This window comes from Calliphora vicina, chromosome 4, assembly GCF_958450345.1.
Source record: "Calliphora vicina chromosome 4, idCalVici1.1, whole genome shotgun sequence".
NCBI classification, from domain to species: Eukaryota; Metazoa; Arthropoda; class Insecta; order Diptera; family Calliphoridae; genus Calliphora; species Calliphora vicina.
The window spans coordinates 99,276,353-99,283,839 of record NC_088783.1 but is presented as its reverse complement, the minus strand read 5'-3'; positions in this window follow the sequence as shown (position 1 = coordinate 99,283,839).

The following is a 7,487-nucleotide window of genomic DNA, read 5'->3' as shown; positions in this document are numbered from 1 at the left end:
AATATAAATTTTGCATTTGTGTGTTTGTCAACTTCCTTTTCCTTGAATTTTTTCCAAAATTATGTTTTTATGGGTCGATTATGGATGGTAACCGAACTTCAGTTGCCTCAATGATATTATAGATGGCAACTGGCAGCTATCATTTCTGTTGCCAAATTGGCAAGCAGAAATTTGTGGTTGCCCTCTGGCAACGCAACTGAAGTTCGGTTGCCATCCGTAATCGACCCATTAAACACCCACTTCTTATTATTAACTAGTTAGTTGCCGCCTAGAACAAATTATTAAATTTTAAGAATGTAAAAAATGTCTATGGTTTTAAAATATAATTGGATACAAATAAAAAGTCCAATAAAAATTTTATATAGAGAACTGACTCGATTTCTAATTTTGGTTATATACAAACCTGTCACCATTCAATTTCCATTAGATTTTTTCTACCTTCGTCATATTCCATTTTTCAATTTTTTCCAATTTTTAATTAAAAAAGAAATTATAATATATTTTATTTTTAATTTTAAATCGGCAATGTTTAGCTTATTAAATTATAAATCAAGTAATGATGTTAATTAAAACTTGAACAAAACCTAATAATATTAAACAAAAAATTACGTTTTACACTTTGTGAAAAAGCAAAATACTAAACTAATTCCACTTTCGATTGGAATAATTTTAATAATGAACTTTTTATTGGTTATTTGGGTTAAATCTTTTTTGTTGTATGAATCTTCTGCATTTGTTTTGGAGCTTTAAGCACCTTTTAGAGAAATCAAGTTCGAAAAACATCACATAAAACTAAGGAAAATAATTACCGGGAATTCTCGCACAATTTCACGGATTTTCGGGATTAAAAATTTTGCGTGAATAACTCTAATGGCAACCGAACTAAAGTTGCGTTTTCAGTTTCCGAAATGGTATTATAGATGGTAACTGTCTAAAATTCATTTGATGGGAATTTTAGTTATGATGATAATAGCGATGTTGGTTGGTAATTAAAGTAGTCAAACCGGTTTTCGAATTATTCGAAAAACTGTTTTTTTTTTTTTTTTTTTTAATTTTCCGTTTTTTTTAAACCGGGTTTTTCTTCGAGTTATTCGACTAACCGGGTTTTTTGTCTCGAATTATTCGACAAAATCGAATATTTTTTTAATTTAGGGCCTTTTCGGAAATGCATCACTGCGCTGCATTTGATGCGCATCTGTTACTACGTTTATACGTAGCCTATTAGCAAATAAAAATTATTTGCAATTAACTAACTCTCTGTTTATATGTCACTTTGGTTACGGAAAATTCTTATTTTTTTAAATGCAAAAATGAAAGAATTAAAAATTCTTGTTTGTCTTACAATTCAATTAATGCAAAAACGCAATGAAATATTTAAAATACGAAAGAAAAACTAAAAACGTTAAAAAATATGGCAATGTTTAAAATCTAATTTGCATATAGTGTCGTTAATCAGGAATTGTTTTCGTGAGTTAGCTATTTGCAAATAAAAAAATAATTCACTGTTTATACGGCAAATTTTTGCTTGTTTGATGGGTTTTTGCGCATTTACAGTGTTGGCAACTTTTGCATTTTAGAACGTACTGCGCATCAGATGCAGCGCAGTGATGCATTTCCGAAAAGACCCCTATTTTAAGACTGCGATTACTTTTAATAATTAGCGATTATTTTAAACAACACTGTTCTTCTAAATGTGTGTCATAGTTTTATGTTGAATACCATTAACAAGTTATACATCAATACCAAGTTGCAAATGTCGCGCGTCATTATCATTATTTCTAAAGGGCAATCAGGTTCGTTTTAATTTTTTGTGAAAGCTCAGCTCAGTTTAACATTAAAATAAGTTCATAAACAAGATTTTGATTATTTGGACAAATTTTCAAAGAGTTAAAATAAATTAAATCTTTTATACAATGCAATTTTAGCAGTTAATTCCACTTCAACTGAACGTGTTATTTCTGCTCCTTTTTTAATAAAAAAACGATTTACGATTTTAATAAAAAAAAATATTTTAGTTTAATTTATACCTCAATTCATAAATTGACAAAAAAGCTAAAAACCGGTTATTCGAACCGTTTCAAATAGAAGAGACCTAAAGATCAAACCAGTTGACATCGCTGCTTATAATGGGAAAATGGCAGAAATTTATCGAATTCTACTCCAGTCCCGGAAAAACAAATTTCTTATCCCGGACATGACTGTGTCCATTTTTTATTTATAAAATGTTTCATCCAAAAAGCTCCTTTTTAGACTCGAGATGATTTGATATCAATCTTGCTTAATATACCAGCCAATGTAGTTGAAGGCAAGGATCTTATTAATTTAGTAACAGATAGTGGACGTCCACAAAAAACATTTAGCAAATTACCGGAAAAAATTCCTTTCCCTCCACAATATCGAGGTTCAAGTAAGAATTTATTCTTATCAAAAGAGATGCAGGCATGGTCTTAAAAACGGAACCAGGAAAGAAACATGTTTTAAATGCAAAAATTATTTTAATAGTTATTATTTAATAGCAGCATACAATAATTATCTTTTTAACAAAATGTAACAGTTATCTTTTAAAAATATTTTGTTTATTTTCCAACAAATAAACAAAATAATTGTCCAATTCACAACCTAGTTGTATGTTGTACGTTGTATGTTACAACTATTGTGGTTGTGAACACAAATTTCGCCAAGTCCAAACGAAGATGATAAAAAAAACATTCCAAAATCTATTCATATGTAAAATTAATAATGAAAGCGAACAATAGCAAACTAATGTGTGCATTGTGTAAAAAATGCAAACAATTGACAAATATTTAAAAAAAATATCGTTTTTCATAAATTAAATAAATTTACTGATTTCAGTGTTACCGTTTGGCTGTTATTTTGGGCTAAAATATTTTAAATTTTTTGTTTATGTATAAATATGAACTTTTGGTAACACTTAAATTTTCATACAACATTCGAAAAACATATGTAAAAATGTTGTAGGTGTTGTACAAAATATTTATATAGAAATTATCAACAACATTTGTACAACTATTGTACATTCAAACGACTTACAACTCATACGACTGTACAACGTCAGTTGTGAATTGAACAAATATGTTCTATTTCTGTTGTTAGCAGCTTTAACATTTATTGTTACCATAAGTACTATGTGTACTTCCACCCCGAGCTTCAAGAGTCCTATAGAAAAAGTATGCCCATCCCGAGAGAGGGGGACATGAAGAAATGTATTGTCTTAGAAATAGTAAAAGGCGAAACAAAAAGAGGAATCCAAATCTTCATAAAGCGGAAAAAAGGATTTACGGATTTGAAGTCACTTTAGAATATCCTTTAAATCATAGTCCCGCAAATAGAGGCATTATATTTGTATGCATGTATGGGTAAACAATAAAATATCCCCAACAACATCAAGCAACTGTTTGAAATATTTGTATTTTTACTATCTATTGTTTACATTGGGTTGTGTTCGTGTAAATTGAAGAAAAACTATGCTTTAAATAGCCACCTATTTCCCCTGATACAAACTAGTATGTTACTCAATTTACAGCCAGCAACACTACTAGTGTTTGTTTCGGTTTGTACAGATTGGCTCAAGAACGCGATCTCCTGCGTGCTAGCAATCCAGCTAATGAGCAAATTGAACAGTTGACGGCTGAAATTGACTTTATCGTCGACGAACATCGCCGCAACAAATAGTTGGACCACCTGAATCATTGCACAATAATCGAAATCAAAACCTCGCTGCTATTGCGTTTAATAACTTGCAACATACAGATGCCAAGAAATGCGCAACACAATTCTGCAGGCAATTTATAGAACACCCCGCCACGCAGAACCGGACCAAAAGGACTATAGTTCGGAGAACTAAGAATCTTACTCGAGATCCTCAGCCATGCTCCTTCACCTCCCGTGAAGTCGAGTTCATTATCTCCAAATCGAAACCTTCTAAAGCTCTAGGTCCGGATGGTATCTCAATGATAATGCTAAAGAAGCTCGGTAAAGTAGGTCTGGAATATCTCAACCACCTTCTGAATCTCTCGATTCACCATTTGGTGATTCCAGATATCTGGAAAGTGGCTCGAGTTATCCCAATTCTAAAACCGGAAAAATCAGCTACCCTAGGAGTATCATACCGCCCCATCTCCTTATTGTCACCAATAGCAAAGATTTTAGAATCCCTACTATTACCCACCCTGAAAGAGCATTTCCCGCTAGCCACACATCAACATGGATTCAGGGAAGCGCATAGCACAACAACGGCTCTAACTCAGATAACCTCCCAGATCGCCAATGGCCTCAATCAGCAACGACCGTGTCAACGTACCATCGTCGCCGCACTGGATTTATCCAAGGCATTCGATACGGTCGATCACTCGATGCTGATTAATGACATCGTGAACTCCACACTCCCAAATGATGTAAAACGCTGGATAGCCAACTATCTATGTGGAAGACATGCGTTTGTCGAGTTCAGAGGCCAGAAATCAAAATACCGCAAGATAAAGATGGGCGTGCCACAAGGAGGACTACTATCACCGATGCTCTTCAACATATATCTTGCCAAGCTACCTGAACCCCCCCAAATGTCTCCATGGTGTCGTATGCAGATGATTGCACTATAATTTCATCAGGTGTCAACATCGACGACATAAGTGCCAAAATCACCCGATACCTGGCCACCATAACAGACTTTTTTCAGGAACGCAAACTCAGGTTATCTGCTCCGAAATCCTCGGTGTCCCTTTTCACCTCTTGGACTAAAGAAGTAAGGACGGCGCTCAACATCTCAGTCGAAGGTCGAACTATCCCCACGGTTCAAAACCCGAAAATTTTAGGGGTAGTCTTCGACAGCCTCCTTCACTTTTCAAGGCACGCAACCTACATCAACCAAAAGGTTAAAAATAGGAACAAGGTCCTTAAAGCTCTAGCTGGCACCTCTTGAGGCATGAACAAAGAGACGATTGTAGCGACATACAAAGCAATTGGTCGCTCTCTTCTCAACTATGCTGCCCCAGTATGGACCTCATTCCTCAGTGACACCCAATGGCGAGGTTTACAAACGGCCCAAAATAATGCTCTCCGGATCGCAACCGGTTGTGTCAAGATGACGAATGTGGATCATCTACATGAGGAGACCAGGTTACGGTCGGTCAGACAACATAATGTGTTGTTGACTAGACAGTTCCTGTTGGCATGCCATCTGCCGAGTCACCCCAACCATCAGATTCTGATGCAGGATCCTCTTCCCCGACACATCCGGATGGACTTTCGACGCTTTCGCAGCGACATCCAAGACGTCATACCATCGGACGTCGACAGATTGGCTATTGCAAGTGCTCGGAAATTGTTGCATCAAACGGCGGTTACTGAAGCCATTAATGGCTACAGATGCAACAGAGTCCTAAATGAACACCCCTGCGATATCGGATTGTGAGAGACAATTACCAAGGCATACAAGAACTATATTAGCACAATTAAGAGCCGGTTGTTGCAGTTTCCTCAACTGCTACCGAGAACGTATCGTTCCTGGCACTTTAAACCGTTGCCCCGCCTGTCATCAAAGTCCTCACGATACAATGCATTTATTTAATTGTCCCACCAGGTCTACAAATTTGCGCCCCATAGACCTGTGGTTAAGACCAACTGAGGTGGCGCAGTTTCTCCAGCTCCCACTACCACCTACTGACATCAACACAATTAATTAAAATATTCACTCTTATAATTTCAGGAAATAACAATCTGGCACAGTCGAACTGTTACAACAACAACAACTAGTATTTGTAAAAAACCGGTTTGTCGGTTAACCGAAAATTGGCCTTTTTTATAAAACCGATTTTTCGGTTAACCGACATCGAAAAAACCTGTTAACCGTCATATATGTGTAGAAAACCATGGCAGAACAAACCAGGTACAATTATTAGAAAGTATGTTCTCAATTATAATTTCCCTAAAATGTCAAATACATACAAACTAAATAAAACTGGAAAAACAATAAAAGCAAATGTCAAAAATAAAATAATTTTCAAAAATTTTCAATTTAAACAATATTAAAATTTAATTTTAAATAAATGCTTATAAAATTAGTGTTAATAAATGTTCTTTTGAACAAAAATATGTGAAATGTAGCAGATAAAGTGAAGCTGGTGGTGTAAATCTGAAGAAACAATATACAATTTTATTTTGCTTCGTTTCTTTTATTTCTGTAGTTTGACATAACAAGGTAACTGATTGAAAGCTCTCCCTAATAATTGTACCTGGTTGATTCTGCCATGTAGAAAACATAAAATTTCCAATATTCCAAAATCTGTATATACAGCTTTAAAATTTGTAGTTTTTAGTAGTCAGGAATTGTTAATTTTACATTAAATATACAAAGGTGCTAAGTCCATTTTATTTTGTAAAAATTTCAAAATTATTAACTCAGTCAAATGGAATTGAGTATAAATATGTTACTAAATATATAATACTTGTTTTAATTATTGGTTTATTCATTAAATTTCAACCAAAAAATGTAAATAAATTTTTTAATTAAATATTTGATAATTTTGAAATTTGCATGATATGAAATAGAAAATGTTGCAAGTCCCAAAAAAAGACCTATAAGATGCAAACGCACTTCTTCTTAGCTGTGATTATTTGTCATTATATATCATACCAAATATGTAAGTAATAAAACTCCATTATCAGATTTCAAAAATTTTTCAAATCACACTAAGCTAACGAAATGATTAATAAAATAAAATTTTAAGAACAAAACACACTATGAAGTCAAACTGATTGACTTACTCAACTTAACGTTTAGTAAAATCATCAAATGTTTGATATAATGTACACAATGAATATAAAATGCACAAAAACATGAGATTTAATAATTTTAGTCCCAAATTTTAAAAACCGGTTAACCGAGTGATAAAAACCGGATAAACCGGTTAACCGAAAATCAACTTTTTAAATTAAACAGTTCGCCAAAATCCGAGATTTCGAAAAAAAAAACGTTTTTTTGGTTAAACGGTGTAAAACACTACCAAGTTCATCTAGAATTCTGTTACCTAGCCATTGATTTAAATGACTGTGTGTAGTCTCGGGCAGTTGCACATAATGTGCTCTACTGTCTCCAATTCCTCTACATCCCCACACACCCTAGAAAATCCTGTGTGGTATTATCCCATTTACCTATGAAGCCCCCAATTGAGCAGTGACCCGTTATCACTCCTACGAGAATTCTGAGACTACACCTATCCAACCCATTTAGCGTTTTGGTTGCCTTTGCATCTAGTTTCAAATCGGAGGTATTGCCCCCCCTTTCCCTAGTACCATGGTCAAGATTAGAGCCATGTATAGCCAGTAGGGTGATCAATTCTTCGACATTTTTTAGAAACCGATTTTCGGTTTCTTCGAAAATTGCAATTTAATATAAACCGGTTTCGGTTTTTTTTATAATAACTGGTTAACCGGTTTTTTGGAAAAATATTAAACCGCCTAGAAATAAG